This window comes from Hirundo rustica, chromosome 4 (assembly GCF_015227805.2).
Source record: "Hirundo rustica isolate bHirRus1 chromosome 4, bHirRus1.pri.v3, whole genome shotgun sequence".
In the NCBI taxonomy this organism is placed as follows: domain Eukaryota; kingdom Metazoa; phylum Chordata; class Aves; order Passeriformes; family Hirundinidae; genus Hirundo; species Hirundo rustica.
The window spans coordinates 43,509,891-43,527,447 of NC_053453.1; the positions used below are offsets into that span (position 1 = coordinate 43,509,891).

The 17,557-nt window shown below is 37.9% G+C and overlaps 1 protein-coding gene across 2 annotated transcripts in view; it reads right to left on the bottom strand.

Moving 5' to 3' along the window:
* The window catches only part of MGAT4C (MGAT4 family member C), a 411,241-nt gene that overhangs the window by 366,139 nt on the left and 27,545 nt on the right, over window positions 1–17,557 (bottom strand). For both annotated transcript variants that reach the window (XM_040063363.2, XM_058420301.1), the window contains exon 2: window positions 652–743. The gene's annotated coding sequence lies outside the window, so the exon portion shown is untranslated. The remainder of the gene's footprint in view (window positions 1–651; window positions 744–17,557) is intronic.

Below are 17,557 nucleotides of genomic sequence, written 5' to 3' on the forward strand. Positions count from 1 at the left end.
GGTATATAAGAGAAGACTTCTCCCCAAAGACCTTCTTCATTTTTATTCATGGATTTAAAAATCTGGCATATAAACTTTGATAAAAAATTAATTTCACCAAAATTGTATTTGGCATATCACTCATATTCTGGAATTGTACACACAAATGAAGATAGAAAAGAACATAAGGAAAGAAACATAAAACCACTTATGATTATTTGGAACATTTTCCTAAAAGCAAAGTGTAGTGCAGTCCTACTTGACAGGATAGGCACTGTAATCTACTCAGGATCCAGAGGATCCTGAATTTATCCCCCTTTAAAACTCTTGGATATTTATTTCATTTCTTTGATATACATTGCAGATATATAACAAATATCTCCTTAATATTCCAAATCTGCTAAAGAGACTGTGTGTTCCAAATGACAGATATCTTTTTAAGGTAAATACAATTATCATAAAGTATTGTATAAATGCAATAACCTGCCAATGCCTGGCTGGTTTGTTTACAAAATGAAAGAATTTTGTGAATCTTTTTCTTCTTGAATTCTAAGTGCAAAAGACTTTCAATATATTAAAAATTTAAGAAATTACTATCTACCTCAAAATTTCCTTTAAAAGTATTAACTTTCTTTAAAAATCAAAACTGTCTCAGTGGTGAGATATTCATACCATTTTTCTTCTTCAGTACTGTCAGAAAGGCTCTGATTTCTTTCTTAAGCTCAGGTAAACAGGGAAAGTACAGCAGCATCATGCACTCTTCTCTGTAAGAAAAAAGGAGAAAATACATTTATTGTAACCTACTGTAGCAGCAGTATGTAAACAAGAAGAAAGACGCCCTGTGAGAGTCCTAGGTTTTCTTGCTGATCCTTGTCAATTCATGGCTTTGATCTGCAACAAATGCCTATTCTGTGAATTGTAGAGGTATTAAAGACGAGAATAACTCCACATCTATCTACAGAATGCTTTGGAGAAATAGATTGGTTCTTTATTTTGTTCAGGTCCCTTTCTCTGAAGCACTTCTGTGGAGTTTTCCTACATGACAATGTGAAGCTAGAAAATAAAAGATGTATGCCAATATTTATTTGAGGATTCTTATAAAGACCTGGATTTTCAATTAAGAAATTTAAAAAAATGAGTGTGTTCCTCTTACACCTAAAATAGCTAGATATCTATCAATACATGCATATCATTGCTGTTTATTAAATAAATAAATTTAAAACAAACAAACAAACAAACAAACAAAAAACCTGTGGTAAACCAAATCAAAAAATTTCATCAGGAAAACATTGAAAGAAACAAATAAATAAATAATAAAAATGTTTGGTTCAGTTTCTACAAAATTATACCACCACGATAATTTTACAGCCATTTTCAAGCTCTTATGGTAGAGAATTAAACAAATGTGAGGATTTATTTTATAGTAAAGAGTTCAAAAATCCCTGCTAGATTTGTGTGTATCCTTCCATGTATGGAGGAAATGACAAACTCAGAATGATCCCAGAGGCTCTTGGCAACCTCCAATCTGCAGACCAAAGGGTCATTTGGCTGAGGTCTGTGATAAGAGGCCAAAGGAACCAAAATGGTTGAGTTCTAGAGCCAGAGGAATATTGTGGTTATAAAAATCATAAAAGCAGATAGAAAACTACATTCTCAGAACTGATGTAAAATATCCTTACGTCCTTATGTAGGCAAAGTCACTGTTCCTACAAGGATGTTTTTTGAATCCATACCAAATAAAAAATGCTTTCCATCAAGACATGTGAAATTTGCCTAACATTAATGTTTTCACAGGACTATTTTGAGGGGGGGAAGCAGCTTCAGTAACATAAATGGGGCTACCTGCCCTCAATAGAAAGTTTAAAAGTTACCCTTAAACCTCAGCCAAATACTAGGTCTGAAACATTTTGTCCTGTCATCACTGAGACCTGCTTTTCTACTCCATTTCATGTCAGGCTGCCAAGCTGTAAAATCATTACATGTTGCTTCTGTACCTTCCACAGGGCTCACTTTGAGAATAGCACATTTAATATAAACCTGAACTTCCACTCAGAAGCTATGAATAGAAGAGAAACTAATTTTAGGGAAAGCTCTGACTGAAAAAAATATATTACACTATAAACCCACAGTCTATAGTATCACTTAATTAAAAAGTATATAATTGTCATACAGACTTATTGCTGCTATATAATTTAGGCTCTTAATAAGGCCTTTTTATTTTATGAAAGAAATTTCCCTTTCTTCTCAACTTGAGAAATAGAACTATGATAGGACCATACTTCATACTGATACAAACAGCAGCTATACACCATACTTGTTAGGGGAGTATTTATTAACAATGAATACACATAAGGGTTCAAAATAAGAGGGGTGTGGGAGAAATGGCATCTTGCAGACAACTGTGAATTAACTAAGATTTATAGCAATACTTCTCCCCCATGCAAATTCTACTATTATTTTCTTTTAATTAATGTACTTGATAACAGTTATAAAGATATCTGGCATTTTAATAATGCAGATATGCCTTCTGCTGTCAGAATAGAAAATTAAAACAGCTAGAAGCCTTCTATTTGCAGAGTTAGCTGGAGAGGAAATTTAAAAAGAGCTGGTAATAAATGAGTGATACACTCAATTTAAGAGATCACAGAGGTGGGTCACAAAGTTAGAGGACTCAGAGAGGGATCATGACATTAAAACTGTGTTTCTTTTTAGATATAAGTAAGTGGAAAAATAAACTAATGGGCTTGGTAGATCATAATGCTACAATTAATAGAACGATTTACAATTTATTTGCTGCCATTACCATTAAAAAACAGTTTAAAATACAGAAGCAACCACTGTACAAGTTTCACTTCTCATAGGGATTTTTTTTTTTAATTTAACTTCATTATGCAGAGATTCCACTTTCTAAAAGAATTTACTATAGTGTTATGTACTTAATATATCAGGTTCTTCAAGAAGAACAAACACTTTTTAAATTAAGTGGGATCTGAGTCATATAAAGAAGTCAAGTAGCTGTGATGACTAGAGGAAATGGAAAATTTCATATGCAGAGCGAGACTTCAATTGGATATTTTCCTCTGACCATTTACAAAATCCAATAGTACAGAATAATTTTGTCCCTGCCAAAAGAGTGATGCCCTTAACGATTCCTTTCTTTTGGGAAACATCAAAGAAATACTGGAAAATTAAGAGATGAGCACTCAATGGAAGCACTAAAATCTTGGATTTCCATAATATATATGCCTAAGTCTTTTGGGTATCCTTGTTCAAAGGCAGAAGACAAATGTTGCTCAATATTTTGCCTATTATTTTGTGATGCACTTGATACTGAAGCCCTCTTGCTGTTTGTGGATATTTTTGCTACTCATAGTAGATGCAATAGGCAAAACACTAATCTTATTCTAGTATGACATAATGACAATTCATTGTTTTCTTTTTGAGGATATCTGCCATTAATCCATTCATCTTCTGCATTGTCTATCACTTTTTCAATTAATGAAACAAAAATGGTGAGGTAAACAGGACTAATAGTGCAGATGCCAGGTTCAGGTGCCTGGCTGCAGTATTTTAGGTAGTTCCTTAGAAATACAGGGGGCTAACAATTACAAAGAAAACCCTGGGTAAATTTCTATTGTTCAGATGAAAGATTCTGAAACCTAAAGAGGTCTTAGGGTTTAAATCAAACACAAAATCATGCACTGCCTTTTCTGAAGGAATCCCATGTTTCTCAGGGTATACTGGATCAAAACTAGAGAGAAATACTCTGTGGGTGTAGACCAACAGAAGATTAGCCAAGACTTGTGGAAAAATTTGTTAATAAGAAATAGACATATGTGGTCATCAGCAAATATCATATACCACAGCCAGCATCCAAAGATGTTGGATAAGATTTTGTAAAATATGTTTAGAGATTCAAAATAAATGGAAGGAAATTATATATATATATATATAAATTTTTTTTTTTTTCCCTTTCAGAGGTCACAGATATGAGTCACAGAAGAATACACAGAGAATTGCCAAATAAATGTCTCTTTTGTTTCTCCTAGAGACACTCTGAAACTGAAATAAGCATTTATGAAATCCTTGTTTTTCTCTATGAATCATAGGATAATCACAAAGGAAAAGGGATTTTTTCAATAAGAACTGAGAAAGTGAACACTTAAGGCTTTCATTCATTGGGTTGACTTTCTTAACATGCTTGCGGAAGTGGTACGTATGTTCTGTTGTACAGCATTTTAATATGTGTTTCCTAAATATATTTAACATTCCTGTGAGAAATCAACTAGTTATTTATTAAAATAAGACATACTGAGTCTATGCTACCACCAACAGACATCTTCCCAGAGTTAATTTAAACCCAAAATGCACAAAACGCATCAGTAGTAAATTTCCATCTACTTTCACACAATGGACTGATTAGGTTACTTATTACTTTTGTAACTGCAGAGCCCTCAGCCAGCCATCGAATCTTGGTGCAGGAAAATAGTGTTTGAAAACTTAATTGTGGTACTGTACTAGCATACTGCTGACAGTGAGATTTCTACTTTTAGGGCGCTTTTTTCATTGATATTCATCTTTGTTGCATATTGTACTGAGAGCTGATACTTATTACAGCTCCATATTGCTTTGTTGAATTTAAGGTTTGAGTTTTGTTTTTTTTAATTGCCTTTTTTTAATTGATGAAACTTGAAAGAGAGAATGAAATCATGTAACATCATGCATATCTGATTTGAATAACAAGAAATAGAAACTTTTTAATAAATCAGACAAATAAAAGTAATTGTTAGGCTTCTATAACTTATAAAAACTTATAAAACAATAACATATGTAGACATACAGACATATACACACACACAAAAAAAAAGGGTAAGAAAATGAGACAAGTTATCACTGACCTAAATTTGGTGCACACATCCTCTTACAATTAAAAAAAAAAAAAATCAAATCAAATTCTATAGAAAGATCTTGAGTGTGACTTGCAAACATTGTAAATAAATATTAATATAATTTAAGTTAAATTCTCAAATTAAGTGAATCCTTTTGGAAATATTGTTTAGAAACAGTTTCAGTTGAAATGGTGATGGTCTTATGAGGCTTGGTGCTGACTCATCAGACATGTCTTTTTGACCAAATGCTCTATCTACTTGTGAGCACAAACATGTAATAGAGCCATCCTTGTGCTCTCAGCAAATCAGCCATAATGGGGGAAAAAAAGAAAAAAGAAGATATCTGAGATTAAAATATCTAAAAAAGAAATTTCTTTTAAATCTAGAATTTGTAGAAAATCAGATTGAAATGTGAAAAGAAAAATAAGAAACCCAACACCCAGCAGATATATATTTTGACTTAATTTCTAGTTGAAAGTCATGGAAGGAGAAAAAAGTGAACAGATGGAGGATAACAGTAAAGAATAAATTACAGAAGAGATGTTTTCAGAAAATATTTAATTCTATGACCCAAAATATTATTTTTTTAATTTTTAAAGTCAGCAAATTTAAGATTTTTTCTTATTATTTCTCTTCTTTCTTTTTTTTTTTTTCCCTAAATTAGATTTAAAAATATTTCCCCATTTATAATGTAATTTCAATTCCTATCTAAATCTAATACTCCTTCCCTCTGAACTTTTTCTTAGTTTGAATAAGCACACTGGTCAATTCATCAAGGCACAACAACTACAGTGTGGGGCAAACATTATCCTTTATTTAATAAGATTTCTTCCTTGCAATGATAAGCCAATTCACTTTGAAGAGTGTATTATCAGAGCTCCAAATGAAAGATTGTCTGGTATTATTTACACTATGTAGAGGCATAGGCAACCCTTAGACTGATATTGAAAAACTTTCCTAAGTGCCAAAGAGGAAACAATATCTTCCAAAATTCAGGATCCTAAAAATATATGTTGGATAATGGAAGTTTAATAAAGATATGATTCCAGCAGTATCAAAATGAAATGTTAATAATGGCTTTTCTATCAGCAAAATTTTATGCTGCAGCACCATTAACTGTTCAAAGTAACTTTACTAGTTACAGATTTCTTTTCATTTTAGATGCTAGTATGTGATTGTTGTGCACAGATACAGTACTTGTTTTCACCTAAATTGCTGTGACCTAAATGCAGGATGCTGAAGTAATGTGGCAAGCATCAAGACCTCTTCCTAAAGTTTTAACCAGCTTTGGAGTCTCTAGGGAGGTTTTTCTGAGTCCTCTAAAGCAAGCTTATGTGCACATAGAAAGTACTTTTGTTTATTTTATGCTATCAAGTATCAAAGTATCTACAGTGTTTTCCCTCTTGTAGAATGTTTGCTGAACTCTGATGATAAGGCCACATTTTAGGATATCAGGCAAGGAAGCCATTTGAGGATATCAGCCAAATTTCACATCTCACTAGTGGATGGTATAAACATAAAAACCCCAGTAACATTGAAGAGGTTAATATTTAATTTATTAATTCTCTTTGTGATTCAAAAAGTCAGAAATACATAAGCAAATTACCAAAACCACATTGGACCTTCCCCAAGGCATCCTTAAATTATTTATCAATCTTTTCAGGAAAAAAAAAAAAAAAACAGTTAAACATATTTTATTCCATTTAGAAGCTTATTCATGTATTTTTGTTCTTTAAGCAACCAGTATTAGATAAAATTTCTGCTGGTGTAAGCAGAGATATTTAGAATTGACATTCCATTCCTAGGTAAATAAAAGGGTCTTTAGATACTGTTCAAACCAATATAAGAAAATATATTTTTTAATTTTAGAACACACATAACTTTCTAATCCAAAATTAGAATCAGGTACAAAGGATTGCAAAAAAAAAAAAAAAAAAAAAAAAAAATTTAGGAAGATAGAACTAAGCAAGGAAGCAAGGATACACTGAACAAAATATATATATAATTTAATAGACAGCAGAGTGGAGCATTAGGCAGGGAGAAAATACTGACAGGAAGAAAAAAGAAAATCTCTTCAGAAGGAACACATGAGTCAATCAGAAATGACCACTCATGCTGTAACAGATACTCAGAGTAGAAAACAGCAAGATAGACAGATAAAGTCAGCCGCTGTATATCAAAGATACAGCATATGCACTGTTTAAGCTAAGATAAATTATCTTCTCTTCCTGAAACTGAAGAAGAAATATTGGATTTAGTTGTTAGAAAACTTGAGGAATTCATAATATAAGCTCTATATCTTGCTTAAGTGCCATCTATCCAGTTGTATAAATAGTAAACACAAAATTTTACAGACCTACTGTTGTGAGAAATGCCTGGATTAATATTTTACAATGAGATTTTTTAATAAGTATACATGCAAAAAGCAATTAATTTATTTGGTTTATAAATCTGTTCTATACATAAAGACAGAAATTACAATGCAAAAGTATAATAAAAAACACACCCAAGACCATAAAAATTGTAAGATGATATTTTTACTCTGTTTAAGACTTCAATACCAAACACAAAACGAATTATACTCTGCTATTTTCAGGTGAAAAGTGACTATTCATTCTTCCTATTTCTTTTTTTTTTCCTTTCCTAAGCCTTGATTTATATCAGTCTACCTTTGTCAAATAGAGATTCTAATAATGCGAAAATCTTTTACATTAGGTGCTTTCACATGTTTTCCACGTTTTCATTTCAGGTTGACCAGTGTCTCCTTTTCCCATTAATTGTTCTTTCCTGTCTTTTTCAAATACTCTATGGTGATAGACCGCTGTAATAACTGCAGAGTCCTAAATCCAGGAAATCAATTAAATTGTTCATATGGATAATTTCTGAAACATAAACATGGCAAGGGTTTTTCTGGCTTTGTTGGTTTTGTTCTTGCTTTTTTTTAAACAGAGCCATTTATACAGATCAGGACAGGCAGGAAATAAATCATGATAGCAATGGTGTGAAACTTCACTGGACGCTGTTAGTCTATGTGAAAATAAGTAGGAGGTATGTGTCAAGTTGAAAAACATTATCCAGACACAGTAAAACTCCAGGGCAATCTGGTTTTAACCGCTAGAAAAAGCAGAGTGAAGAAAATAAGGTATTAGCTTATCCTGACCCTTTTTTTTTTTTTTTTTTAAGGTTACGTAGAGTCTCATTCACCCCTTTAATATTACTGAAATGGCTTATTTCTGTAAATAAATCTCTATTTTTCTCTTTTTCTACATCAAAAGGATCATGTATTTTATTGGATTATGTAACCTAAAAATTTGTATTCTATTTCATCTGTTGAAAGCTGTTTTTTGGGAGATGTTTTATCCTCCTTACTCCAGGAGGGAGGGAGGCAGATGCCTTCTGATAATGGCCCAGCCATTAAAACCAGGTGGGGCAGTGCTTCTTATCTCTTTCACGACCCCTCCATCATCCAGGGGGACATCTTCTGACAATGGGCCATTAGGGCCCACCGATGACATTACACATTTCATCATTCTAGAGTGAGATGCTCCACACAATGGGGGCCAGGGGGAGCCAACTGTTCCTAGCTAGATAAAAACTGTGACTGAAGGACACAAGGTATCCTGTTTTTCCATGGGATTCCCAGAGGAAGATGGGACCCATCTCGTCACCACTGGACTTTTCAACAGGACCATCTCTACTCCACAGAACCACATCTGTTACTCCAGGAGGACTTATTTGGATTGCTTCCAGCACCTTGACCAACAGGGTGTCAGGTTGTATCCCTGACTCTGTCAGGGTTTTTTCCAGGATTTTTATTTGCTTGCTTGCTTGTTTTTTTGTACTACTACATTTGTATTTTCCTCTTTTTTTTTAATATTCCTAGTAAAGAACTGTTACTCCTATTTCCTTTATCTTTGCTTGAGAGCCCCTAATTGCAAAATTATAATAATTTGGAGGGAAGGGGGTTTACATTCTCTGTTCCAAGGGAGGCTCTAGTTTTCCTGGCAGACAACTGTCTTTCAAAACCAAGACATGTATCTACACACCATCTATAGCTATATTTTCCATAGCATGATAATTAAGTCATCCTTCAAAATAAAAATCCCAGCTACAGTCAAACCTTGGAATCAGTCTCTCTCTGGAATCCTTTTCGTTCTCAGATTCTCTTTGTCCAAATATGAAATATGAAAACTGGTTCTGATATCCATAAACATTTTATATATGGGATAAGTTTTCAATTCTAAAACCATTGCATTCTGGTATCATTTCAATATTTTGTAGTTTCAAAAGTCAAGGATTGTATTATTCTGCCAGAATAGAGGCATTTTTCTAAGAAATGGATATAAGTAATCTATCAGCCATTGTATTATAAGACAATGGTGTGGTCCCATTCTCCATTCTGTTTTACATATACCAAATGCCATTCCATTCTTCATAAGTTCCCTTTATTCCTCAACATTTCAATAGTTCCTGTGATGAAATTTTCTACTTAGGCAAAAGAACTTTTTAGAGAAAGCTGGGTTTTGTTGTTGTTGTTTTTGTTGTTGTTGTTATCATTATTTTTTTTTAATGGTTATTAGGAAAAAATCATTACCTCTTAAACACATTAAAATATTTGGTAAAAAATCAATATTTCATAAAATTGTTTCAATGAAAGGAAAAGGGCTACTTATAAAATGCATAAATACAATTACTGAAAGTCTCATTCTTAGTCAATTTAGATACAAAGCATAGGTGAAAGCAGAAGACAGAGCTAGCCCAATATGGTTCTGCAGCATAGGGTATACCGATACTCGAAGTGGAGATTTAGCTCTGAAAGTTTCCTGTCAGTATAGGTTGTTACTGCATAAGATTGTCTAATTTGTGCACAGTAGTACATAATGTTTCTGTGGAAATTGATTCCCTTAAAGCTCAACATTCTTAAATTATATTTGAATACAAATCTTTGAAAGAAGGGAGAAAAGACTTTCCTCCCACATTTGTACTGATAAACTGGTCTCTGGCTTCTTGGCAAATGACATTGCCTCTTCATATCCTCCCTATTTAGCATTTGCTCTGAGAGCTCATTGGAGGTCAGTGTAATCATAGAATAGGACAATCACACAATGCTTTGGGTTGGAAGGGACCTTTAATGATTATCTAGCCCAATCTTACCCCTGTGGGACGGGGTACATTCTGTTGGATCTAGTTGTTCAAATGCTCATCCAACCTGGTCTTTGCAAAAGCTGTTCCAGTTCCCCATTATCCACATCGTAAAAAATTTCTTCCTCATGTCCACTTTAAATCTATCCTTTTTCAGTTTAAAACCATTTCCCCTTTTCCTATCACTACATGCTTTGTTGAATAACCTTTCTCCATCTTCCTTATAAGTCATCTTTATGTATTGGAAGGCCACCATAAGATCTACCCAGAACCTTTTCTTGTGCAGAATAAACAACCTCAACTTTTCTCCATTGGAATGGTGCTCCATGCCTCTGACTGTTTTCATAGAACTCATGTGTATTGCCCTTAACCAGTCCATGTCTTTCTTGTATTGGGCAACCTAGAGCAAGATGCATTATCCCAGGTGGGAGTCTCACATGAGCAGAGGAGAATAAACTCCCTGGACCCGCAGGCCACACTTCTTTCAAACGGCTGAAAGAGCACAGTGCTGGCTCACATCCAGTTTTTCAATCCTTATCTGTTGTCAATCAATTCATCCCCGAGATTTTATAGAAATTGGTAATTGCTCTGACCCAGGTGCAGAAACTTTGTTGAAGTTGTGCACTTGGCTTTGTTGAACTTCATGAGGTTTGCATGGAATGTAGGTGTTGCATGTCCAAGTTTGTGACTTCATGATATGGAGATTGAGATTGAGATCGCTGAGACAGGTTGGATTAAAGTGGGGAGAGCCAAACAGGTGTATGCTTCAAACATAGTCCTGAGAGTGGTGGTTTCTGCCACATTCCTCTGAATGCCTCAAAGGAAATTGTTCCAGAAAGCCTTACCTGGAAACTATGCAGAGGATGTTTCAACTTTTGAATGCTGGTTGATATGTGATCCAGATGGAGGATGAGTGCACAGCATATAACTGCAGGCACTTCATCATATACTTTAAAGATCTTAGCAGATGCCTTCTCCACTCAACAGAGAAGGCATTCACTGCCTTCATGACAATTACAAACAGAAGTATCCTTCATATCACTAGTTACAGAATAAGGTAGATTAGCCTTCTAATTTCGGAAAAAAATTAGGAAAGCTAGGAAATGAGGAATCTAATTTTCTAAGATGTTGTGACTACTAAAAATGTTATCTTTCCCTCTATTATAAATTACTGAACAGAAGCAGTAAAAGAAAGATTTTATCTAATATTCTTTATTAAAAAGTAAGGACTGATAGGGAAAAGGTGAAGGAAGAACAGAAAGGAGATAACAGGTAACACAGAACACATTCTGCTGAGGATAATATTTTTTTCCTCAGTTGGAGAAAAGCTAAAACTTATCAAGGGTTCTCATATTCAGAGGCTGATGTTTACAAATGCAAGAAACTAAAGAACAGCTGATCAGCCAGAGTGATGAATAGTAAAGCAATTTTCTGTATACTTTCTAGTCATTATGGTCCCTTAAAAAACAAACAGAACAAGAGAGGCATATTCAAAAGTCTCTATTTCATGCATGTCATCATATAGTAAATTACAACTTAGACTATGGTGTAATGTGAGATGAAGTCCCAGTTCTGCACTTTATTAGACATAAAGAATATACCTCTGAGGCTCTTTTCACTGAATGCCTGTTTAAGAAGGATTTTCCTTAAGTGGTACAGGGAAACTGCTACCATGCAGCCTTATAGGTTACAAAGCATGCTCATCTTTGCAGCAGGAGCTCTTGGTAAAGTTTGCTAGCAACATAGAGCGAGAGAAAATCCTACTGACCACATGATAGCTGTTCGCATGCTGTTGTAGTACAGAGCCTATCAAACATTTACCATGAATCCTGTCTACTAAGTACACCAAAGAACCAGCTCCACAGCTGCAACCTATTTACCTGTTTAAAACAATGCATTTTTCTTATTGTTTCAATGAAATAAATTTTGAACACTACTACATGTTGTATCTTACAACTATAAGCAGTAGTCTGATCATGCCCAGCTCATGTCAAGAACATGTTGGGATGGATTAGAGCAAATAAGATTAACTCTAAAAACTGAGTATCATCTGAGGCAAAATAGAGGAAAACTCCCATAATGAGAAAGGAGCAAACCTCCAAGGTGTCCTTTTCACCAGCATTGTGAGCTGATAATTCTAGGCATTTGCATTTTGAATACCATAATTACTGAAGGTAGTTTCTTTACCCCACCTAATTACAAGGTTCTTGATGTGGTAATTTCAGAAGATTGCCAAAACAGGTGATCATCTGGAAGCTTTGGCAGAATTTTTTTGGGGCAGATAATATCATATTTGTAATTTTTTGTAGACATTCATTGAAATTGGTAATACTCATTATAATATGTTGTAGCGCATTAATCTGGGTTACATTGTGCTCCATTTTCATATTGGGGTTTGTAATGTTTTCCTATTGTATCCCCTGTCCCCCCTTGGAAACTGTATCACATGGTTTGTCCATGCTCAACTGCACCCATCCCCCACACTGAAATGTAACCCAACTCTGTTCCTCTCCCACCTTATCCCTGATTGGGTGGTGGATTGTCCCTGCCTCTGGGCCCGTCCCCCCTGGGAAAAAGCCCCGGGACAGGTGGAGCCAGGCTTTCTCTTGCACCGACGTCCACGGACCAAGAACTCCAGCCGTCAGGAGCAGGACTGCAGAATAAAGCCGTGATATTCCCCCGGTGAGAGAGCAGGCTCTTTCCTTTTGCAATCAGCGGTCGTCTGGTCTCGCTAAAGAAATACCACAATTGGCGCCTAATTGTGGGGCTCGAAGCCTTTAGGGGCTCCCAGAAAGCTAGAACCACTCAGAGAGCATGTGGCCAAGGAATCTCACGCAGGCACGTGAGTCCTGAAACGTAGCCCACCCACGCAGAGACACAGATCCGTCAGACTTGGCGTTCACTGTGGAGTCTTCGAAACACAGGACTCTACAGGCCACAGCTGTAATTTTCTCCTTTGGACTCAAATAACCCATTGGAGTGCTGCAAAGAAGCCCCCCAAACGGCAGGCTTCTCCCAGAGAAAGTGACCACATGTTTGTGGAAAGGTGACCCTGGGAACCAAGACTGGAAGCTCTTTTTGCACCAAAAAGGGTCAGTCTCAGGCAAAAGGAGTGATTGGGAAAGAAAGATTCGTCTAAATGCTGGATTTTTGGTGAGTACCACTTTAGGTTATCTAAGGGAAAATCTTTTTAAGAGGCAGTGATCCTCAGGGAAAAGGGTTTTTTTCCTTTCAGGGAAGGTTTTTGCTTTCAGAGTAAATCTTCAGGGTGCTTAAATAGCAAGTTCCTTTAGGCAGCCTTGCGGGGGGTGTGGAAAAGGTAACCATTTCCCCTTTTGCCTCCTTTTTTTTTCTCTCCAGGGAGGGGTTTTAAACTTTTGGTTTCCCAGCCACAGTTCAAGGGGACACAGAAACATAAAATCTGAGCCAAAAATGGATGTGTCTCATAAAATAGTCTATTATCAAATTTTAAGTGTCTCAGAGGATGGGAAAACCCATTGTTCCAAGTAGCAATTAAAAAAATTAATTCAGTGGTTGTTTTCTCAATTTCCAGATGTATCATTAGAGCAAATAATCTCCCCAGAATTTTGGGAAGCTGTTGCAAAAAAATTGTCTCAATCAAGCTCCCCTAATGATAAGGAAAAAGCAAATTTTGCTCTTTGGAGCATGCAGATTTTATTTGCAATGCAAAAACAAAATGAAAAGGAAAAAAAAGCCAGTTCCTTGTGGATTTTCCCCAGCTTCCTCAGTTTCTCCCTATCCCGACCCCAAAATCCCTTCCCCAAAATCGGATATTCCTCGAGAAACCCCTAAACTTTCCCTAAAACTCCCTTCTTCCCCAGTTTGTAAACCCTGGGTTCGGTTTACTTTTGAAGGCAGTCCGAGTGCACAAACCCCCCATCTTAGTGATCCCCAGGTAGGGGGGGTCACAAGATGGAGGGGACTCCTTTGCCCAAAATGGCTGAAGCCATGTGTTCTTGAGCCATGAGGAGCCTCTCCCTTTCTCTATCCCTCCTTCCCACAATCTCTTTCTCTATCCCTCCTTCCCACAATCCCTTCCCCTCCCCAGACCCCTCCTTCCCTTTGGTGCCGCCCCTGGCACTGCCCCCTACCCTCAAACCACTGCCCTCTGACTCCTACCCGTGTGAGTCAAGACTCCAGCCCCTCCCTGCCCCTGGTTCCCATGGTTTCCCCGCCCACAGTCCCAGTTCCCATGCCCCCGCAGAGCGGGGAGGGGCCGGGAATCCAGAAGCAGGAAGTGATCCCGGCTTTTATGCCACCTCTGTCACATATTGACGGTCAAAAAGGGGGGGGGTACTGTCCACAGTAATTGGGACACCTTCTCTCAACAAGTGATTCAGGATTTACGCAAAGCTCAGGCCAAATTTGGATGCGAATTGGATGCGAAAGTGGATACTTTCGCAGCCTTTTATAAGCAAATTTAGCAGGGAATCCTATTGTTCCCTTAGACCTCCAGCAGCTTTTTTCTTCCCTCCTTTTGTCCACACAGTTTAGGCGTTGGGACTCTACATGGAAAAAAAGATAAAGAGCTTTGACAAAATCATGAAATGGCTGTTGATAATAATAATTTGCCAATTCTCTTAGAACATCTATGTGGTGATGGTGAATGGGTTTCAGCCCTCAAGCAGGCTCAAGAAATCCCTTTAGCTGTTTTGGAGCGAATTAAAGATGCTGCTTTCAAAGCATTCTTTTCAGTCCAGCCCAATGGGCCTATCCAACCTTACAGGAAAATAAAGCAGCTTCCATCAGAACCTTTTGTCGCATTTGTGGAGCAATTAACCTGAGCTATCGAGTTACAGGTTAAGAATGAAGGAGCCCAAGAACAGGTGCTAGAGGTGATGGCACTGACCAATGCGAACGAACACTGCAAGGCAGCCATACTCAGCCTGCCCTTGGAACCAGTGCCAACCTTAGATGACATGCTCCACGTGTGTACCAAGAAATGTTCCCTTCATGACGGCTCACCTAAACCAAAGTTCCAGATATGCATTCAGACCACCGCAAAGAGCTGCCGCAGCAGACGCCATGCCCCCTGTGCCTGTGCCAGGGCCACCGCCCAAGGGAAAAACAACGTGTCTCCTGTGCGATCAGGCTGGGCATTGGGCCTCTCAATGCCCTTTAAAAAAAGCAATTTCTGGATTTTCAGGACAATGGGGGCGGCGGGTCTCAAGGGTCCAAAGGGAATTTTTCAAAAAACTAAAATCTCAGCCCTTACTTGCCCAGCGTGCCAACATACGTAGGGCAAGTCCGAGGAGGGGGGATAAAAAAATAGAAAATGCAAATGTTAAATTAAATAATCCTGCTATAACCAGTTCTGCCTTTCAGCAGAAGTCACCAGGTATGACCCTTTCAGACCCTGATGTGAGCAGACTCTCTCTAACCACTGAATGTCTCCAAAAGCCTTTTAGGCTGCAACTGACAGAGTCCTTGCACCTAAATGACACAGATTGGCATTAAGGTTCATTGGATTTACAGGTGCCAGGCTCCTGGCAACATGTTGGCAGTAAGTATGTCATCCTTGGGGATACCAAGTACACACTGAGAGAGATCGAGATCCTTCTGGGTCTTGCCTCATCAAACCCTAAACAACTAGTTCTCTGGCTGTGCTGTGTCCGCCCACCTTTGTCTCTGCCTAAGGGGCAGATAATAGCTCAGGGAATTCCAGCACCTGACCTGTTCCCTAAAAAAGACATCACAAGGAACGAACACCTTGAGGTTTGCCCCACATGAGTTATTGGGAGGGAGAAACCCATAACAGGGTGTGAGGTCTGTCACAGTGGGGAAGTGGTAAACCTCAAAAGGGGTTTTGGACACAGGCGTGAATGTAACGATTGTACCAGAAAGGATGTGGCCCTCACATTGGGAACTGCAAAATGTGGAAGGCACGTAGAAGGTGTAGGGGGGATGAAATGGGCAAAACAATCAAAAAGTGTTGTGCAAATTAAGGGGCCAAATGGACAATTAACTACACTGTGTCCATTTGTTTTAGATTATTCAGAGCCCTTGTGGGGGAGAGACATGATGGCCCAGTGGGGGGTCACAACTGGCATTCCCGATGCCCCCCTGGTTTTTCAGGCTGCAGCCACTGAAGAGCGCCCTACCCAGAAACTCAATTGGAAAACTGATTCACCAGTCTGGGTAGAGCAGTGGCTGCTCATTAAAGAAAAATTGAAGGTGCTTCAGGAGCTAGTGGATGAACAGCTAGCTAAAGGCCACATTGTGGAAGCCACGTCTCTGTGGAATTCCCCAGTCTTTGTTATCAAAAAGGCAAACAAAGGCAAGTGGCGGCTCCTCCACGATCTCTGTCAAATTAATAATGTCACTGAGGACACAGGTTCTCTCCAACCACGGATGCCATCCCCAGTGATGCTCCCCCAAATTTGGAATTTGGCAATTATTGATATCAAAGATTGTTTTTTCCAGATCCCTCTGCACTCTGACGATGCCCCACGTTTCGCCTTCTCGATCCCTACCCTCAACCTAGAAGCCCCGAGGAAAAGATACCACTGGAAATTTCTTCCCCAAGGGATGAAAAACTCACCATCCATTTGTCAGTGGTACCTCTCTTCCCTGCTGTCCCCAGTGCATGCAGCTGTAGGAGAAGCCATCATCCTGCACTACAGGGATGATGTGCTCATGTGTGCCCCCAGTGATGACTTACTGTCCCACATACTTGACCTGAAAATCGATTCTTTGGTTGCTGCAGGGTTCAAGCTTCAGGAGGAAAAGATTCAAAGGATGCTGCCTTGGAAGTACCTGGGTCTGGAGATTGGTAAGCAGACCATTGTGCCACAAAAATTGGTTGTTGAAAATAACATCAGGACCATATCAGATGTCCAGCAGTTGTGTGGGTCCTTAAATTGGGTAAGACTTTGTTTAGATCTGACCACTGAGGACCTAGACCCCCTGTTTAATCTTTTAAAAGGAGTAGAGGAGCTAAGTTCTCCTAGGCCCCTCACCCAAGAGGCAAGAGCAGCCCTAGAAAAGGTACAGGAATGTATGGCCACCAGACAGGCCAACAGGTGCAAATCAGACTTGCCATTTAAATTCATCATTTTATGCAAATTGCCACACTTACACGGGATGATTTTTGAGTGGGAAAGAGTGGAAAAATCAAAAAAGGACAAAGACCATAGGGATCCCCTATTAATCATAGAGTGGGTTTTCCTCAGTCACCACCAGTCCAAAAGAATGACCAGGCCACAGTGATCTGGAAAGCCAGGACCCAGATCAGGGAGTTGGCAGGATGTGATTTTGAGTGTATTCACATCCCAACTGAGATAAACTCGGGCCAAATCACAAAAGCAATGTTGGAGCACCTGTTTCATGAAAATGAAGCTTTGCAGTTTGCTCTGGATAGTTACACAGGTCAAATTTCAATTCATTGGCCTGCTCACAAATTATTTAGTGAACAAATTCAGTTCAAATTATCATTACAAAGAGTTCGGAGCAGGAGGCCTTTAAAAGCTCTAACCGTTTTTACAGATGCATCTGGAGCATCTCATAAATCAGTAATAACAAGGAAA